The following is a 21,727-nucleotide window of genomic DNA, read 5'->3' as shown; positions in this document are numbered from 1 at the left end:
GATAATTATCTTCTGTAGAGCAAGGACTCAGAGTATTTCAGTTGGACTTCTCATACTACTGATTATAAAATATTTGTATCTTGTTTGCTTCACGTATATTTTTTTCTTATAATTTTATGACTATCTGCAGTTTACATCCTTGAAACAGATTCTTGTATCTTGGATAGTAAAAGTTCCTGTGGAAAATGTATAAATATATGTATTTATTGTTTTTGAATGTTATCTTCTAATCTTCTGTAAATTGAGCTTAGAACAGCACTCTGAATTACTTAAATAGCCAAAAAGCCTTGAAAAAACAAACAAAAAAAGACTGTAAAATTAGGAAGCCATACCTGCATAAACTATGGAAATCTTATGGGGAAAATATATGGTAAGAACAAACTTCATTTTAAGAAAAAAAAAAAAAAAAAAGTTTTGCTCAGGTTAACCTGAATCATTTTCATGTTATATGTTGCATTAAAAATTTCAAACAGCTTAATACTGATGTGAAATCTTTATTTCTAAGCTTTATATTAAAATTTAGTTGTTATAAGACTAAAAGAACTTTTTAAGCTTATTTAAAAGCCTTGCTAAAGCCTGGTAAATATCACTTTTTATTTAAATAGTGCGTAATGCCCAAGAGATAAATTCAGAGAAAATAATCAAACCATTTTCCTTTACTCGTTGGCGAAATGTCCATAAATAGTAAATAGAGGCTTTCCTTAAACCAACATCTTTCGTGGATACTGAAATGGAAAAGGTGTTTATGACAACGATGTGTTTGTTGCTGAATATACTTGCAAAAGAAGGTTTCTGTAGTTGTTAAATATTTGAATTCTACTATGATATTTAATAGTACTTAAGTCATTAATTTCTTCCTGTGCTCTTAATTTCTGTGAATTATCCTTTAAATTACTGTTATTAGATTTTTAATATTATATTTTAAGATGCTATTTGATGCAGCTTAAACGGTTATTGAAATCACATTTATCTGAGTAACAGGTGAGCCACTAATAAGCAATCTTGTTAAAGAACTCTAATCTCTGGGTAGATTTTTTGTAGCTAAATTAGGGGAGGAGGGGTAACTGAAGAAAATTCAGAACTTAAATATGGAAGATGAAGAGGCAAGAGGAGTTGTTTCCTCAGAAACAAAACGAAAAGCTATTTAGAGAGAAGTCTTTCCTTCTCCTTGCATTGCTTCTTGAAAACCTATCAATCAGTAAATACTACAAAATTTTTCTTGTGCCTTAAGATTCAGTTCCCATGTCTCAAATTCTTAGGGAAAGTTTCTGATTCTCATAACTTCTAGAAAAAAGTTATGGCTTTTCCTCTTGAAGGAGGAAAAGCTCTGACTGTAAAACCTTATAGCTAAGGGAAAAAAGATGGTGTATGTGAATATTTCTATCTGAATTTTTTTTGCAAAACATATTAAGAAACGCATATGGATTTGTCAGAGAGATTGTGTGTAAGATAAATGTGTCTGATAAACACGTTGGGGCACTCTGCTCTTTCAGTTGTATTCCTTTTTCAGGTTAAATCATCTGTAGGATAAACAATTCTACCTGGACTGGTAGCAATTTAATTCATCTCAGAGTATATATGCTCCACGTTCCTTGCCCCCAAAAGTGAATTGTAGTTATCCAAAAGTTTGGTAGCTTTTTATGCTTAAGCTTAACTTTGAATCCTAAAGCATGTGAATGAATGTGATTGAGTTCAAAGTTCAGAGACAGTTTAAGCTTTTCTTTCAACAAGTGACTGAAGAGGGTCATAGGTTCCTAGATACTAAGCCAGAGAAGCTTCTGCGAAGAGAAAATGAAGTTCCAGATGAGAACATGGAGTATAAAAATCTCTTCAGTAGGTTATTGCCGTGCTCTCGCAAGCTCTCAGGAGCATCTTGGATAACCCTGGAGCTTACTTAAAAACAGATTTTGATACTAAACAGAACAGAGCTGCAGAAAATAATTTATGGAGGGATTTGAGTTTGTGTCTTTCTCCTACATTTTGTCCTAATTAGAAATCATTTTGCTATGTTTACCCACCTACCCCTGTAAATTTTACATAACATTATTATAGCCTACTTATTATCTCTGAGCAAGATTTTTATTACATTATTTATTTACTGTAATTAATGTCTAGGAAGAACTATATCCTTAAAGATTTATTTTATTTTATTTTTTTTTTATGCATGCTATTCTAAAGCATACACTCTACAGAACTTTACATTCACGGTGTGAGATTATGTATTCTCTGAAGCTGAGCACCACAGTTGTTTTGATTTGTCCTTCAAAAGAGAAGAACTTCCAATATTTAACTGGGAACTGGAAACTTTCAATTAACTTGTAGCATCAGTGGGCAGTATTTGGCCCCTCCTTTGCTGTGCCAACCGTATGCAATAGCACTTGTCAGCATTTGTGGGCTCTGAGAATCCACTCCTAGGCTGTGGAGACCTCCGGTGCCCTGGCTTCCTTGAATGTAGAGGAGAGCAAGACTAAGCTTTCCAAATGCTTTTTCTGCAAAACAGGATGAAGATTCCTGCGTGATGCATTGCTGTTTAGTAGTTGTTCCTGTGGATGTGTGTGGTGTTGATGCTTGACAAATTTCAGGGTAATAGAGAATAGAAGTCAGGTTTTTCATCACCTTCCTGTGGTGGAGTGGGCATGGTTTTCACTTGGAGCCTTCTCTTCTGGGCCTGGCTCTGGCTTACTTCTTTTGACTAAGAGTGAAACAACTTTGTCTCTTACAGTATTCATACTTAAGGCTTTGCAAGCAGTTACGCGTTCTTTAGGATGGACTATATCGTGTTAGTTTGAGTGAGTTTTTTGTTAGTGTCAAAATCATAAAGAATGAGGCAACAGATTCTTCTCTTTCAAGTTTATGTAGCTCAATGGAGATTTTATACCCATGGAGTAGCTGCTTATTTTTTATTTTTTAATCAGGAGTTCTCGTGTTAATTATCAAAATAAAAGTAGGTTGTGTTATGCTTTAAAAACAAAACAAAAAATGGAAACAAAACAAAAACATGAACATGCTAATGATTTGAGTTTTACATTTCATCTGCACATATAATTGCATAATAATCACTCCTCTGTATGCTATAAAGTGGATTTAATTGTGAATGTTAAGAAAAGAAAAACTGAAAATTGAATGAATGTGCTTATTTGACTGAATGAAACATATTTGCACATCAATCATTTGCCCAAAGAAGAATCTCTTATTTTTTTCCAGTAATATGAACTGTTTTGCCAGTGCTTTTCTTGAAATCTCCTTTCTGCAAAGAGCATTTTTGTTGTAACGTAAGTTCTACAAATATGATCAATTGTGTGTGAAATGGTGCTGTGTTTTGTTGTTGTTTCTTTTATTATTTTTTTATGATTTCTCCAGTTGTAGTTGACAAATTCAGAGTGCTATCACCATTAAGTACAGGAACACTGTCATGTTTCTGGAATGTGTGCTCAGTCACTAGGAAAATCTTGTATATTTTGGATCCATTGTTCTTTATTTGCTCTTCATATAAGAGTGAGCACTCTCTCTGCTAGTTCAGTAACTTTTTTTTCCCCACTATAATAGGCAGTTAAAAATGACTTTTTCTGCTGTCATCTAAAGCGTCAATTATACTATTCCTTTTTTTATTGATAGTTTAATGACTGGCAGCTCAAATTACTACAGGTATGTAGTAAATGTTAAAAAGTTGAAGCAAAAAGAAGTGCCCAAATATGGAGATATTCCATAATTCTAGATAAAATTTAATGGCACGTAATCTGTCTAAATTCTGTAACTCCTGTAACTATAAAAATAGGTTAAAGTGAGTGAGGAAGAAGTAGCAGGAGTACCTATGTTATTTTATCAGCTGGTATTCTCAAACACAAAATCAACATGAGAAAAAAGGCAAAATTCAAACGTAAGTGAAGAGTGAACAAGGCATTCTGAAGTGACGAAATGCTGAGTAATCAAGCAGAAAGTTCAGTTCTAAAGTTCAGTTTTTTACTACTTAAATTATTCTCACCTTCCCCATCCATTCTTCATTGCTTTTCTTTTCAAACCTCTCAGTACACCCTGAGTACATTCAGAGAGAGATACAAGACTTAATCAGAGTATTATTTATGTTTAAAGCAATGGATTGAGTGACTCGAGAGTAGAACTCTAAAGCATTGGTTTGTTCAAAGTTAAATGATGTTCCAAGATGGATTTCAGATAGATTTAAGAGAGACAGTAGTAGTGGATTTGGGGGGGGAAGGATGGAACAAAACAACAACAACAAAAAAACTTTGCATAACACATATTTTTTTTAATTGATATATATATTGGCCTCAAAAGGTGAGGCTTTCATTTCAGCTGTATTGACATAGCTTCCAGTTGAATCTTTTTTTTTTGACTATTTTATTTCCTGTATATTTATTAACACTTTCTAAGAAACTTGGAAGTCTTAGTCTCTTTTCTAATTTAGAACTTACTGCAGAAGTTAAAGTAAAATTACGAGCTTTAACCTCTTTAGAGGGCCATTACTAATAACTTAAGATGTCAGATTTATCTTCAAACTTACTATCAGTAGCATAAATGTTATTCCAAATGAATAAATCTGTTATTTTAAATTCCTATTAGATAAAACATTGGTTGCTGCAGCACTTATTGGTGACTGGAGACTGTTTTTTCTATTCTTCTTTAATTCAAATTGTATAAATACAGCTCCTTATTTCTGTAAGTCTGCTTTTCTGGCCAAATGTGTTAAAACAACCTTACTATTGTAAGGTAAATTGATTTGTATATCAGGATTTCCTATCTGATATCTATAAGTTTAGGTTCCTACTTTGAAATACTGGATGTTACATTTTAATTTGTCTAATAAACAGTTTAGAGAAGGAAATTAACTTTTCTCCTACTGGGTGACTATAACTTATACCTTTATGGTAATACTATCTGCATGGTTTTATGCATTTTGGATATGAATAGTTGCAAACAATTCCTAAACGCATTTAAAAGGTAGTCAGTGTTATGCTGCAGGTGAACTGGATGGAGTCTTTCTGCATGTCTTCTGTGAGCAAAAATTTACGTAACACTGAATAAACCAAAATAGCATTTTGGCCATTGCATTCTGATATGCTAGCATGTATTTACAAATGCCTTGTATCAAAACACAAGATGTTTGATAAAACTGATTATCTGTGAAGCAGTGGTATATATGTCAAATGACAAATAAGCTATCTTTAATTCATTTTTTCACTGGATTTGATATTTATTTTTTTTTAATTATACTTGAGTCATGTTTCATTTGTTCTTACAATGCCTCCCTTTCATTTTGTGTTATGGACTGATATATGGGCAAAAGTGTTATGCTGTGGTACTGCAATAGATGCACCTTGTCCAGTCAGCTAGGTGAAAAAGGTGGATTCACTGAAACGGTAACATTTGGTGAGGTGGAAGAAAATACTGTGAAACTTCCTTGGATCAAGGATGAAATAAAGAAGGGTAAAGAAGAGTAAGCAGTAAAGTGTTCAGGTATAGGAATTACCTGGCATGTGTAATAAATGACCTGAAGCAGAGTTAGCTACTTTGCGCACAAATTACCTCATTTCTATTATCATGCTTCTAGCATAAATTCAGGTGTAGAAATGGATTCATATGTTTGTCTGTGGAATAAAATCATAGGATCTGGCTTGTGTTTAAAAAATGAAAAGAGGTCAAATCATTCACTGTTTGGTAAGACATTGTTTCTGTCTGTACCTGTGTGGTTGTTGCTGTTTTTTTGTTCTTTGTCATTGTTAACTGGAGCTGCAGACATCAAACTTATTTCTGTAAAAACATCCACAAATTTTGTTTGTTTGTTAATGTTATTGTAAAATGTTTTAGCAGAACCAGGCATGAAAATCTTAATTCTTCTTTTAACAATGGATTTGAAAGTTTGTTTAGAATTTGGCAGATGTCACCTTTTATAAAAAATAAGTTGTCAGACTTGATTTATCAAAAAAAAACAGGCAAAAAACAATAATGCTAACAAAAACCACCGTCAAAAAAAAAACCACAACAACAAAACTTACAAAGCTTAAAAAAAAACAAAACCACTTTTATGCCTGTGGGTGGTACTTTTGAGAACATGAGAAATATTATTTTTCCTCACCACCAGCTTTTTAATTAGTCTCAAAATATTCTGTAAAATCAAGTGGAAAATACAGCACTTTTATTTTTAAATTAATCACATTCACTCATTTGCAAAACATAATTATATCCCAGAAGATGTAAGATTTTCTGTGGCCTCCCACATGCTGTGACATTGTTGATTTGAACAATATTTTTTCTGTCTTTATTTGAATGATGAGAAATGGTTCTTAGTGATGTTAATGATTGTTAGTAATGGCTGATGTTTCAGTTTTCTACAGGACTTTCTTTGAGTGTTTGCTTCCAGTCTTTATAGAAAATCCAGGTTTTGTGTTTCCTATCCTGGTTCCAAGTACATAGTCAAGGTTGGGCATCTGAAGTACTGAACTCTGGTAGATCTGCTTGCAAATTCCCTAAAAACTAGTATTTGTCTTTAGTGTTGCATATGAGTGTAAAAAAACAGTAATTTCATCCACAGAACAGAACAACGTAAATGAAAGAAACCTGTTTGCAGTCGTATGAGAGTTACTGCAATAACTCTTTGGCAATCTTATTCTCAAGCAGGACATACTTCTTATATGCATTTTTTTTGAGAGAGGTGTTTATTCACCTCTCTCCTATTCTGTTAAAGCTACAATGCTTCCTCTTACTCCTACGTTTCATGTTGGAAAGTTACCTGACAGATTAATTGGTTGCGCAAGGCAAATAATATCCATTTACACTTGCTGCTTTAGACTATTTAAAACAAAAGCTTCCTTGATGCATAGAAGTCTTAGAAGATACTGTTCCATCCAGTCAATAAGCATTGCTGTAATCTATTTTGTCAACAAGTTGCAGTTATGGCGTGAAAATGAAAGGCTAAGTGGTGACATTTTTACTAACTCCACTCTTTTTTTTCTTTTCTTTCTGCTGCTTTCTTTGTGTGATATGCTGTAAACGTACTGTGAACAGAGCACTGGTATCAGTATGTCTTGAAATTCTTTGTGGCAATGGTACTTAAAGTTTCTACTATTACAGATAAAAACATTTATTTTCAAGAAAGTTTGCTGTTAGTGATGTTTCAGAAGTTTTTTGCTGGCAGTCATTGGTAGAAGTATTCTGCAATGCCCAGATGATAAATACTTAAATACGTTACTTCCTGAAGTTAGCAGTCATAGATGGATTATGCTTGAGATGTATCAGTGCAAGCTCCAATATGAAAACTGAGTTTTATCCTTGGCAGCAGTGATTAGGCTTTCTGTTTTCAAACTGTAGTACAAAATTCCTCCTAAGAAACAAAACAAACTCTGTGCCACAACCATCAAAAACTGCTGCCTATAGTATGCAAGAGAGGAGTGAGCTAAGTCATTGCCTTTTAATGGAAGACTCTTTAAGAAGTGATGTAAAACAGTCTATTGGTTTATTCCCATTTTCTTTTGTACGGTGGAGTGTTTCATATTTGCAAAATAACTTAATCTTTACCTGTGTTAGTTCCTTCTTAGGAGAGCAGATTATAGCTACATAGCCACTTTATTTGTTGTGAAAACAATGAATGCTTTTAGAAAGTAAAAATTTGAAACTGTTTATGCAGATTTAAATACCAATTTAGCATTTTTATGCCAAATAGTGCAGTTTTATCTTGGGATATGAAACTTTTTACATGAGCCTTTTTACTGACTTTTATACCTTTGTTATTTTTCCTCTCATTTAGTGTTTTACCATCTCCATCTCCTATTCTCACCTGTATTCTTAGAAGAAGATGGAGATGATGAAACAGCTAATGCCTTATGCTTAGGAGGCTACAACTTGTATTATTTTGCTCTGTGGCACTGCAATGATGTTAGCCTTCTCCCTTATCATTTCACATGAATGATAGTTATGGAAGAGGATTTATTTTCACTATCCCAAAACACACTGGGAGATTAGAAAATCATCAGTGGGGTGAAGTTGATTTTTCTAAAACTTTCAGAATTAGGCTATATCAAGCCTGTCCATCATGCCACAATTTAAAGCCTTAACCAGCTTGCTAAGTTTGAATGCTAGTTGTTATGACACCTTTTTTTACGGTACGACTACCTGTCAAGGTATGTATCCATGAAATTAATTTCTTCTAGTTGATCAACTGGCATAAGATGGATGAAATTTCTTCATCCCTTTTGACTTGGACTTTTTAAAACAGGAAATTAGTAGAGGAAGGTTGTCAGTCCCTTTACAAATTTCGGACTTTTTCAGACAGTGAGAAATTATCTTCATTTAGAAGAAAGAATTAAAGAGAATAGTGAAGTACTGACAAGTTAGGAGTAGAAGAAAAGGTGGAGATGAATAAATCTTTGATTCTGAAATAATCTTGAAAGCTGTCATTAAGTTATAAAGACAGAAATCTTACTCTTAGCAAGCCACATTACCAGCTGCACCCACATTTATTACCTGAATGTTAGGTTTTATGGGATTTCTAGTTTACACATAGGTATACCAGAAACCAATGTATACAGCTGTATTTGCTGAAAATCTGAAAGTAGTCAGGAGTTTCTAGTAGTAAGAAATCAGCTTGCAATAGTTGTGTTTTTTTATGAATTGTTAAGAGTCCAGAAACTTGGATTAGACAAAAGTATCTTACCCAATATGTAGTGTTGACGCTTACTACATCATCATGAGATCTGCTGAAGAATAAGAATGAAATTGATTTTTTTCTGAAAGTGTTTAAATCTTTCTCACATAGTATTAGTAGAGCTAATTGAACATTAGCCAATGAATCAGTTGAGACCATTTATATGTCTAAAATCATGTCACATCAGTGTTAGCAGTCTTTTGTTTGTTAGTGTCTTTTTTTTTCTACTCTTATACATTCAGAATATTTTCAGAATTTGTCTGCAGGTGAAGATTAGACCTGAAATCATAGCTATCCAATAAAACTTTCAATACTTATATTGGCTGAAGACAAATATTTCTGCCAATGCATTATTTGAATAATTTAATGTTATAGTAAACAGTAAGCATCTGACTCTTCTTATTTTACCTCTAGAGTATTCCAAGATAGCAAAGAAAAGAAAAAACATGCCATATTTGTTGCATTTTATTGTACCAATCTCCCACATGATGTACTAATTTAAGCAAGATTTTTATATATAGTTCCTAACAACTTGCTAAAAGCTGTTTTCATTTGAAAGCAGTAATAACAATACTTCCTGATCTTACTCAAAATACTGTCCCAACATAACATATGCCATAATTCAGTTTCCAAAACTGAAGTGTTTTTTTCCTGCAATTTGTTACAGTTCTTCTGAAATATATTGTATAAAATCAGCTCACATCCAGAAGAGATGGCTGCTTTAGTAATTGTGATTCTTATTTCCAGGAGTTTTGCAGTGAACATAATCCTTCCACAGCCATGTATTACTTGCCCGTTGGAGTAACTGTAGAAGTTTTACTTTTAATTTAGTATTAATTTTGGAAAAGAGTCTGGTATATGCTTATAAGTTAGTATCGTTGGATGAATGGCAGAAAAAGTTGGACTCAAAAACAAGTGACTAAGGTTCTAGATTTCTTGCTTTTTTTTTTTTTTTTGGAAGGGAGTGGTATAGGGGAAAAGAGGAAAAATTTTGACGTTGCTATATTGGTCAGCCAACTTTGGGTACTTATTAAGGACTATGCTTTCATATAGATTATTGCTTAAATCTTCATCAGAGGTATGAAGAGTAGAATGAGTTTTCAAGTATTTCAGAAATCTTACATTTCACACGACCACAGAAATATTGAAATAGTGACTTCTGGTTGATCAGAATCTTGACTTTTAGAAGGGGAAAGACAGCAGGAATCGTGAAGGTCAACACTGGTCATTTCTGAACCAGAAATGTTTCACTCTTTTTTTTGTCTCCTCTGAATGCAAATTGTAATTAGATAGGATTATTATGTCTTTTACCACTCTGGACATATAAATATTGGCCCAAATTACATTCTACCAATGAGCGATATTCTTATGATAATCCTTCTGGTTCTTTGTCATTATTTTTTCCTCCAAATTACAGAAGAAAAATAAGTTCCACTTGAATCAAAAGACTGAAAAAAATCTTTATACTGCTAGTAATTCTTAGGGTTTCACGAGATCTGATTACTGTTTGTTTGCTTGAACACAAACCTAGCACTGGTCAGATATTGTGAAACCTTAAGAATGTTAGTTGCTTGCATGGTTTCTCTAAACTGTCCTGGTTTTATTATAAATTATACAATAATTTATAACTATTGCAATTACAATTACGATTGTGATGTAATTGCAATAATGATATAATTACAATAATAAAATTATATAACAAAATTATGAAATTTATAATAAATCACTATACTTTTAAATATCTGTACATATGTGTAATGTGATACTTGCTGTGGCTCAAAATAGTGTTATGAAGAACTGTCACTTCATGAGAAATTTTAATCATCCTAATACTGATATAAAATACACACGTACAATTTCAGAAGTACATTTTCATACATCCTTTATGTGAAATGCTATATTTAGCAACATTGAAGATCATTTTAATTACTTGCTATTGCATCTTGGGGGGATAGTTTTGTTCTCTGTAAGCAGTTTATGCATTACAGTCTCAGCCTAAAAACTTTTTAGGGTTATGTCCTAATATACTATTTCCTGCAACAGTTGTGTATAGGATGACTGCTAAAAATGAAGGAAGAACTAACATTAAAAAAAAAAAATCACCTGTGCCACACCTGTCTAGTACATGTTCATAAACATTACAATACGGTTATTAATTACATGACATAGTGTTATTTCCATGGGATCTTTGCCTCATTTAGCATGCAGATTGAATGGCACACAGTTAATGATGCAGCTGTTCAATATTTATTTTTATTTTCACTGTTTAATGAGTGAGTACCTCCCTCACTCATTTGCTGCAATCTCAAATATCATGGCAAATTGGCATGGGAAACTCCAGTTCCCTGTCTCATCCACTACTTATTCTCTTTTGTCTATTGAAGCTGAAATTAGCAGTGCTACACTAATGTAAAAACAGTTTTATCTCATGTTTACAAATAATAATTCAAAGGTGTTCATTTGTGTAAACACAGATTGGCCCAGAATAAAAGCAGATCAAAAGATCCCATATTATTACTTTTATATCCATTAATCACTGTGCCCCACTGAGTTGGAGACTTATTTTATTTTATTTATTTTCAGGCTGCTGAGCTCTCTGAAGTCAGTCCCACAAGACAATTCTAAGCATGGAATAATTACAATGCTATCCTTGTCTTGAAGTCAGTGATTATTCCCCCTAGAATCAATAAAAATCTATGCTGCTTTACTTTGCAAAGCTGCCTGTAAAGACTGACTATTAACAAACATGAGATATTTAAACCCTTAGAATGAATCTTAGCCTCATGGAAATCAAGAGAAACACTACAGTTACATATGATTACAAAGGTTCAGCATCTAAAATCATCTTTGAACTTGAGGAAAATTCATAACCTTGAGCTATGCTGAAACTTAACTAGATCTCTTTCTTCTACTTGTATATTTGGAACAGAATGGGTAAGATGGACTATTGAAACATTTGTTTAAGTGAAGTCGCAGTAATCTAGGAGCTTTCTTGTATCCCGGCTAGCATACTTGCTATGTTCCACAGTCCCTGCCACTTGGCATACCTACAAAAACTGGAGTTTTCTGATCAAAAAATGAATGAAAGGAAACACATTACCTGTTTCTGTAGATGGAACTATGAATGTTCAATTCCACAGAGCTAGGTTATAATTCTAACAGGAATAATTGACTGACATGATCTGATGAAAACTCTATATTTAAAAGGGGAATTTTGATTTTAGCAATTCCTTTTAAGTATAATTGAAGAAAAAATCAGCACTTTGCCTTATGAAAGTTGTGACAAAAGTATGAATGTACCTCAGTTTATTGAATTTCCCCCATACATTTTCTTCTCAGACCAAGGAAAAATTTTTTGTAATTACTGTGTCATGGAATTTACATTTGATGTTTCTTGTCTGTTCAAGGACAGTCTCTACAGACGTAACTTTTGTTCTTGATGTGGTTATCTGTTAATCAAATGTAGATTGTGAGACTGTGAACAATGAACTTAGTTACTGATCTGCAATGGAAGGCATAGTTGCTGTGTTGCATAAGTGTGAAATAATGCATAGAAATAAAGAAAAAAAAGATTAAATACTATTTAAAACAAAAACATCAAAACATTTAAAACAAAAACATCAGCAAAAAAGCAACCATCACCACCAGTTCTAGGAAGGTCTTAATGCTATCATTTAAAATAAATAAATAAAAATTAAGATCTTCCTAGAAGAAAACACAAATTTACCTGAAGTTATACCATTTCAGATTTTCATTAAAAATAAAAAAAAAATAAATAAAAATTCTCTTCCTCCCTAACCAATGCCGGAATTTCTTGTAAGATAAAATTTCAGAATAGATTCTGAGGATATGCCCTTTAGAATAACACTTGGAGTGCTTTTGAAAAATTTGTTTTTCCTCATACCAAATTGGTTCTACTGACACTTGTATTGTTTGTGTTTCTAGTGACCACTTAGAAACAGAAAATGTGGTTACTCTGCTGTGGGTTCATTTTATTGATATATATGTGACTGTCGTTTGTCAAAAGTAAGAAATGTTTTTAGTTCCAAGATATTATTTGGGGGACTGCAGAATCTGAGTTATATCCCCATTTTTGTTGTGAACTTCTTATGAACCTCTGGGTTATGATGCATGTCATGAGTGTACTTTTTGATAAAGCACGTCTCTTCTTGTATTGACATTACACCCACATTGTTTATGTGATAATCTGTTCATATTCTAATTGATTTCCATACTGAAAAGAACAATGTCAAGCAAAAATATTTTTTCAACAGGCATGTGCATGTTTTCTTAATTTCTTCTATATTTCAGCTGTCACCAGGTAGCTGTTTCAATATACCCCACAAAGTTTACTTTTTCAGAAAGAGTTTTATATTAGATGTGGCACTCTTATTTAGGATAATTTCCCATGTGTAGCTATTGATTCTGCCAACAGTGAAATTTCTTCAAATCCTATGAATTACTGTTGACATTTTTACACTGGCATAAAATTGTGTTACATTTCTTAAATGTTAAACATCAATTAGTTCCATGTACTCAATCCCCCTGAAGTAATTATAGTTCTGTAAGAGAAACTCACAGAACAGCCAAAGGCTGTGCGTACTGTACTGTACAAGCCAGAGAATAATTGTCTTGCATGGTAGTGTCAGGAAATGTTAAGTGATTCCAAGTTGAATTTGCTTGCTGATGTCATTTATTTTTTTAAGCATTTCTAGGGAGGATAAGGAAGAGCACAAGGCTAATATATACACGAAGACAAAAAGAATCATAGCAGTTCCTCTTTTGGTAATAAATAAGCAATGCTGTCTTGACAAATAGCATCCTTAAAAACTCAAGCTTACTTTTTCTTAAGCTACTGATACTTTCCATTAGGAGAGATTTAAGGTAGTGACTACCAACAAAGTCATGCATTAATGCTCAGAGGTGCATGTAAAGAGCACTAACATAAACAATAGCAAAAATAAGTTATCAATCTGTAAGAGGGTGTGGGAAGAGTTCTTGGTTTTTGAATTTTTTTCTGATGTAAGTCTATATATTGCAAATACATTGTTGTAGAAATACTGTTGTTTTTACATGCAGCTGAATGCTTGAGAAACTTGGCCTTTTTTTTGTATGCAGATGAATAAGTAAGAGTGTAAGTTCAGCTTTCGATTGCCACCCTAGCACTTGAAATTTACATAACATCGCAGTGATATTAGAGGACTGAGCTTGTTGCTTGGTGCGTCCTTTTTAATAATCAAAAACAAAACAAAAAAAACCAGCAATTTAGTGTAATCTTCATACTTCAGTGTTATACCATATGGATTTCTTGAAATTCAGCAGACCGAAGAAATAACTATTAAAATGCATGTTCAAAGAAATTTAGTGTCACATGTCGGGCTGGAATACTTTAATAATGATATGCAGGTGCTTTGGACCTCCTTTATGGTTAGCGTTCATTTGTCTGTAAAGGTTTGTAGTTTTGTTTCTTAATTCTTGGGAGGATGTTCATTTTATCTATTTTTTTACACTTGGTAATTATAACCAAGTTTTCTCCTTTCAAAGCCATAGAAACCCTAAATGGCAGTGTGAGGAAGTAATGCCTTGGAAAACCTATCCCTTTCAGAGGTGCCCTCATCTGATCATATTTTCAGTAGGACTGATAGAGTTAATTCTATGTAAGCAGTGTCTATTTTTTTTCCTCTTACCTATTCCAGGATCCATCTAATCATCTATTAGAAAGTGATTTGTATACCTTGTTCAGCTGTTAATGTTTCATTACTGTTTGTAATATTGAATTTCCAGTATTGTATTATTTTGCGTTGTCAACATTTTAATGGGAATGATTGAATGCTCTTGTCTTTTAATTTCTTATGAAGGCTTTAAGTTTCAAAAGAGGGCAGGGGAAACTCAGGATCAATCTTCATGTTGTTATAAAAGTTGTTAGAAGTCCCTCAGCTACCACCCTCTTTTTGGTACCTTAGCTTTTTCACAATAGAGCCATTCATTTATTTGAATAGGAAGAGCATAGAGTTACAATATTAAATGAAAACAAACAAAGAAACAAACAACAACAAAAAAACAAACAACAATATAGATGGATGTTTAAAAGGAATACAATTCTTTTCTTCCAGGGCACAAACCAGTATCTATTGAAAGCTGGAATAAAACTTTCTCTGGGTACAAGTTATCTCATAACTGCCTATTGCTTTGTCTTTACCTGATATTACTGCATATTTCTATAGTAGTGAGCCCAGGGCACCTGATGTTTGCTGATATCCCTAGATTGTTGCCTAAGGCAGCCATAAGACTCTTTAGCATTACTGTGCCACAAAAGACAGCCAGTGATCAGACTGTATTATGATTATGGAAATGACCAGTGTAATAAGTAGAAGTAAATGTAAAATAAGCCAATATCTCCTTTAAGGAGGAGTTATGAGAACTACTCTAGAGAAAATATCTGACGAAGGTCTAGATCAGCTGCTCAAGTCAAAGCACTGCCTGAGGAACCAGTTAACTGGTGTTCACTTTTTATTTTTCTCTGAAGTTGATAGGGGAGAGATACAGGGTCTATCTTTGTTATGGAGAGTATTAAAATAGTTTTTTTTTTGTAAAACGAACTTTGCTGTTAAACTTGTCTTTATTGCTCAAGCAATCATAAGGTTCTTGTCCTACCAAATTTATTGAATTAAACGTATATTTCTTCACATTGGTAGCATTAAGCTTCTAGATCTTGTTGTATCAAGTTAATCCTCTGTCAGTTGGATGTTTTTGATCATTACTCCAAGTGTAGAGTTTCTTGCCTAGTGGGGAATTGTGTGTATGCAGGTATGTATGTTTCAAAGGGCACTTCTGTCATGGAGTAGCTTTTCATTGATAATTTTCCCTCATAGCTTATTACATTTCCATGTTTTAACATGGATCTTCTTAAAAGTAATAGGCCTATTTATTGAATACTACTTTGGAGTAGTTAACCAAGTGATACAGAAGGACATCGAGAAAAATTGAGGAGTTGTGTTGCAGGGAATCAAAAAGAAAATGCAAATATGATACAAAACAAAAAAGTTGATGTATGTCAAACTGCAACTATAAAAGTGTAAAAAATTACAAATAACAAATCATTTGCTTTATTATAGTTAAAATGCTAATAGCACTGAATTGTCTGGAGCTTAATTATGATATTAAAAGTTGTTCAGCTAAATTTTACAACACAAGACATCGCAAAATGCAACAAAGTTGTGGAAAATCAACTACACTTGAGGTTCATTTGTTCAGGTCTATGTAATGATGGGTCTTAATATTTTCATTAGAAGTTTCTGTTTTTACAAAAATGCAATGTGATTGGTAATTCTTTGAGATAAAGGATGGGTTTATTTAACAAAGATTTTGTGTATGTAGCACTTAGCAAGTTCATATATGACTTAAGTATTTTCCCCTCTCTTGTTTTTTTTTTTTTTTTTTGGTGGGCTTCAGGGGGTGAGGAGTCTTCCTATCACTTACAAAATATGACTATTAATGTGTAATTTTGTGTGAAACGTGCTTTCTGTCACACATTTCCATCCCCATGGCAAGTCACAGATGTTGTAGAACAGCGATGTTTTGATCTTTATCTCTGAGTTCATATCAGACTTTGTCTTTACAAAAGTTTTTTGTATTGTTGTTGTGCAAATAGTGTAATTATAACAAGAACACTACTGTACCATGTATTGTATAGACACCAACAAAGACACTTTATTTGTCCTTGAAGAATTTATTTCAACATGTAAAGTGCTTTATTTGTATGTGTTGCAAAGAACTGGGAACCACATCATCAGATTCAGAGTCCTGCAAACTATCTGTGTCTCTCTATATATTTTAATATATATATGTTAAAAAAAAAAAAAAAAGAAAAAAGTCCACAACCACTCTCTTCTTTGTCCCTACACACAAAAAAATAATTCTCTTTTCATTACAGTACTCTAACTTTTTTCACTGCTGGTGCAATGTATTTAGCAGTTCTTAGCACCACTATGTATTTTCCACTGTAGTAAAGGACATAGCATTGTATTGGGAACAATATTTGTGACTTTTTCAGGGACAAAGTGTGCAGTGAAATACAATGACTGCCTGAAGAGCTATTGTTTCTTTGGCCCACTTGGAATGGAAATTTCAGTTTGCTCAAAAAAAAACAAAAAACAAAAAACGTCTGTTAGATCTAAATGTATGAAAACTTGAATGTTTGAGAACGTGACTTAGATGATTAGGCTGAGCATAACATGCATGTAACTGAAGATGGTTAATTTGAAAAACAAATGAAAAGGAATAATGGAGTTACTGATCTAGCTATGTCCTTTTTATTTGAAAATACTTCTGTAAATCCATAAATGTATGGAAAATCAAACCCTTCTTGTAAGAAAAATAAGTGAGATTGTATTTAAAAACTTTGTTATTGAGGATGTTCTTAACTTTCTATATCACATAGTAACCTTCAAGAAAAAAAGATTGTGGTGAAATAGATTGTATTTACTCTTATTTATGCATATGCAAAAAATATTAGAAATCATATATAGATTTTTGTGTAAGATGTATTTTACAGAAAGATCATGTGCATAAAAGCAAGCTTGTCTCCTTGCTACTGTTTTCTACCCATAAGACCTTCATATGCTTTGTTTGTAATGCACAGAGACTTTCAGATCAGTCAGATGTTACAAAAATGTGTACAACATTTTTCACTTGGAAATCATCTGATAAAGTCAAAAGAAACTGGGTAGTTTATCTGAAGCACTTTTGACCAGAATAGGGAAAAGGAAGTTATACAACAGCATTATTTCTAAAAATGCCAGTTTAAGTGTATTCTTGGAGGTGTAGGCATTCTGTGAAATTTACCGACTAAAGTCTCATTGATTCTCTTGTTTCATTAAAACCTTTCATAACAGTCTGTAAATTAACTCTTAAGTGTTCTTTTCCTGCTGATTACTCCCACGTGTAGTCATAAAAAGCCTTTGTGATGGGATAAAGCCAGGTTCTACAACACTAGAGAGATGTGTGTACCCTGTTATGAAAAAAAAATACAATAGGGGAAAAAACCATAATGGGAATTCCTCAGTTATGCTTTGTAGGTTGCAATAGTGCTACTAATAACACAGTAAATTTTATTTGTCCTGAACCTTCCATGGCCTGTTAGATGTGTCATCCAATGCAAGAAATAAGAGTATAGCAAAAATATTGCCTTTTCTCTTTTTAATTAATATGAAGGAATGAAAGTATACCTGCTTAATATCCTAATCCTGCAGTTTTTCTTGTGTGTGTGTAGATATATGTATCTGCTATGATTGTCTTATAGTCATGAAAAACCCATATAAATAGTTACTTGAATGATCGTTTTTATGAAATGTTCCTAAATTTCCTACTTATGATTTATCTGAAGAAAAATGGAAATGCTACATCCAAAGACCTCTAGATGAAATCTTTGCATTCCCCTGATACTTTCGGCTTCAGTCTGGTAACTTCTGAGTGTTGTTAGATGCACCTGCCTGCTGGTTTTGGCTGGTTATGGAGAATCAGTTCTGCATTTTGTAAATCTTGTATGGAAGCTTTGGGCTGTCTGACGTTCACACTGGCTTTCACCAAATGAAAGACACATTTACTTGTGTGAGTTTTTCTTAAGGATATTTTGATAGGCATCTGCAAAATGTTGGAGATAAATAGGAATGCTATTGCATATTTAAAGACAAATACAGGAATCCTTCACAAATTATATAATTAATAAAAAAAAGTCACCTGTTCCCCTGCAGGGGCTACAGTTTGTTGAAATGATTACACTGAGTATAGTCTCTTCAATGTGTTTCAGTGTTGCTGTTCAGACATTATTCTGCTGCTCTCAAGAGCAGAACAGCAGAGAAATCTGTTTCAAGCATTATCATCAGTGGCACAAGACTAAAGTTTTGCAGGATTTGGTAATGAAGTTAATCTGAGAAGTGTCAAGCAGAGAGCAAAAAGGACAGGAATGACAGAATAAGCAGGTATCGAAAATGAACTGCTGCTATAAAGGGTGAAGGAAACTGAGTATAATAAAAAAAGGAGAAAAGCAGAGGAAATGAGAGGGAGGAAATTTATTCAGTCTGTAGTGTTGAAATAAAATGTATGAACGAAGCTGTGAAAAGGAATTTGACAACATGTGGAATGAGGAATGGAGAATTGTTTCAGAAATAATGATACGTTATTCAAGACTAAGTTTTGTCAGAATAGGTAGGATATATGTAAAGAATACTGACAGTTTGCTAGGTAGCAGCTAGGCTATTTTAAACAACAAACGAAAGTTGTTCAATAGACCATACAATGAATAAGAAAATTATCCCTACTGATACAGTTGAAGATACATTTCATAAAATTATTGGAGGTAACTAAATGAGTACAGCTTCATCAGTTTTCCATTTGAAAACATGCCAGGAAGCTAAAAAGTTTGTGTATGGTAGCTGGGAAGAGCAATGCTGCAACCCTCTTGCTTGCTTCTTTTTGCAGGGCATGTTGTTTATTTGTGGGCTTCTGATACTGTGCTGCTATCAAGCCTCCTTCAGATGGGCCTTACTCATGGATTGGGGTACACAAGATGCGATGCAGTCCTTTTGTGAGGGGAAGGTGGGTTGCTGTTTTTGTGTGTGTGTGTGTTTTAAATGGTGACACACAATGTATTTCTTGGCAAAATGATAAGTTTTATATAAGCTACTGATGTTACTTGACAAGGAAGACACCCAGCATAAGATGTGCTTTTAGTGAAATACCCATTGAACAAAGGGTGTTGTTTTTTTTTTTTGAATCTATTTAACTAGTATAATCTATTTTGATTTTTAAATAAACATCAGAATACTGCTTTCTGAAGCTTAACAGATTGTAGCATAATAGGAGCTATCAAAAGTAAATAAATCTTTGCTAGTGACATCCAGGTTTTATACGCAAAGAAATTCAAATGTTTGTAAATAAATTAGCATCATTTTTAGAGAGAAGTGTACTTTTATTGTAATTTTTTTTAGCATATTAAGTTAAATTCCGTAGCGTGTCCTGACTTCAGGTGTATGAAGTTAATTCATTCCAGTATGTGACAGAATATGATATTTTAAGGAGCATTCCATATATTTTTGCTGTTCTATAGTGTTCTGTTGCTCTAAAGTACTGTTCTACAGAAGGAGAGGATTGTTAATCAAATCTTTGTCCTCAAAGATTTGAGTGTTAAACGTTACTTATTTTTCTATTTTCTGTAATTCTTAGAAGTATAATTATCAGGACATTTGAATGACTTTCTATTGGGCATTAAGGAATACATACAAAACTTATCAAGAGTAGCTGTCTATTCTTTTTCCCTGGTTTTGGGAGTCATGCTTTATGTGGTCACGTTGTTTTGTTTTCTTTTATGTAAGTAGTTATGTATTCGTTTAAAAGAAAATAAATGGAAGCAAAGGATAAGGTATAGAGTTTTCTAACAGTAGAGCTATATATGTTTTATTTCCACATGAAACAGTTATGCCACCCCTATAGACTCTTCTGAAGTGTTTAACCTGAATGATTAGGCAGTTTTTCACACCTCTTGGGCCTGGCTTAGGAAAAAAAATAAAAAATGAGGTAAATAAGATAAATGAATGTGTATCATATCCTTTCTAGCAAAGGGAAAAATTCTATGTAGTGGCTTCAAGGCAGATTGCAGCACTGTCTCAGTTAGACTATGGTCAGCCATTGGCATCTCAGTTTACATTTAGTTTGTTGGGCTGTTGTCAATAGTCATAAAACATTTTTTGCTTCTATTGTTTTGAATTTCTCGAAGCCAGTTGACAGTTTCCTATTCTGCCTTGAAAGCAGAATGGTGAGGCTCCTCTTCCCAAAAGAGGAGGAAAGGGCAGAATGCTCATGCACTGTACTCTTACCACATTGACGTAGAAGAATGAGAACTTCTTGTGGTTTCCTGTACACTCTTCCACATTTTATCAAGCTTAGAAAAAAACCTCTTGTCTACTTTCAGTTTTCCTTTTTCCACTCTGCTGCATCTCTTCATTCTTGCCTTCCATCTCACCTTTAAAGCAGATACAAATGAAATAAAGGGAAGAGAAATATGAGATGATAGTAGTGTCATGTTTCTGTTCAGAGGAGGAGACAGAACTATAAAACAGTATTCTCATGTAAGTACATACTGTTTTAGTGTCCTTCCTAATAATGACTTAGTGGTTTTTTTTTTTTGTATGAGCGCTTTTAGGTTTATTTTTACCTTTATTTTTTTTTCTTTAAGTTTTCTCATAGCCTTATATATGATGGAAGTTCTGGGAATGTACGATAGTCTTTGTCTCACAGAAGGCTAGGTAAAATGATAATGATGAATTACTCCTATTTATATGAATTAAATTTCCTTTTTTTATTATTTTTGAAAGTGACATAACACAACAAATGAAATTTCCACTAAACAAATCAAACAAATTTCCACTAAACTATATTTCATTCTGGATCAGGAGGAAAAAATATTTTATAAAAGAGTTGAGGGGAATACATCCTGAATTTCGTACATCTTGAAATAAACAATATCTAAGTAGTGGGGATATTTGAAGAGATAAGTTTCATGATACTTGAAGATGAGATGTAACTGGAATTAAAGACTAAGTAGCAGAGGAAAGATGGTAGTAGTGTGAATAGAAGCAGAAAAGCAATACAACAATAATAGCATAGTAGGTAAATTAAGTCATTTACTTGAAACTAGTGTGTCCTTAGACAGAGCACTTACTTGTTCTGTCCTCATATCTTATCTGTGTACAGCAATATTTTTTGGATTTTGTAGAAAGCTACCATAGTTCTAAATGTATAGGAAAACTATCTGAATTAAACCTGCTTACTCATTCTGGGCTGGATCACACACCAGGTGCAAAGCTGAAGCTTGGAAAATACAGATACACGCAACAATACAGTTTCAATAAGACATGAAACTGGATCTCCTGAGCCTCTCCTTAAGCAATAACATGCCTTCTTATAGACTAGGTTGTTGTAGTCTCCTGTTATTCCTCCTTAGTGTGATTTTTCCTCCAGTGAAAAAACCTGTCTCCCATGAAAACCAATACCATGCAGAGGCAGACTGTATTA

At 33.2% G+C, this 21,727-nt stretch overlaps 1 long non-coding RNA gene across 4 annotated transcripts in view; it reads left to right on the top strand.

Annotated features, from left to right (window-relative positions):
* LOC125184113 (uncharacterized) overlaps positions 1 to 21,727 on the top strand; it is a 301,133-nt gene that overhangs the window by 166,370 nt on the left and 113,036 nt on the right. For all 4 annotated transcript variants that reach the window (XR_010831122.1, XR_010831123.1, XR_010831125.1 and 1 more), the window contains one exon: positions 19,136 to 19,252. This is a non-coding gene — a long non-coding RNA (uncharacterized lncRNA). The remainder of the gene's footprint in view (positions 1 to 19,135; positions 19,253 to 21,727) is intronic.

This window comes from Anser cygnoides, chromosome 4, assembly GCF_040182565.1.
Source record: "Anser cygnoides isolate HZ-2024a breed goose chromosome 4, Taihu_goose_T2T_genome, whole genome shotgun sequence".
Lineage (NCBI taxonomy): Eukaryota > Metazoa > Chordata > Aves > Anseriformes > Anatidae > Anser > Anser cygnoides.
Note: the sequence above shows the minus strand (reverse complement) of the source record. Positions and strands in the feature narration are given on the sequence as shown.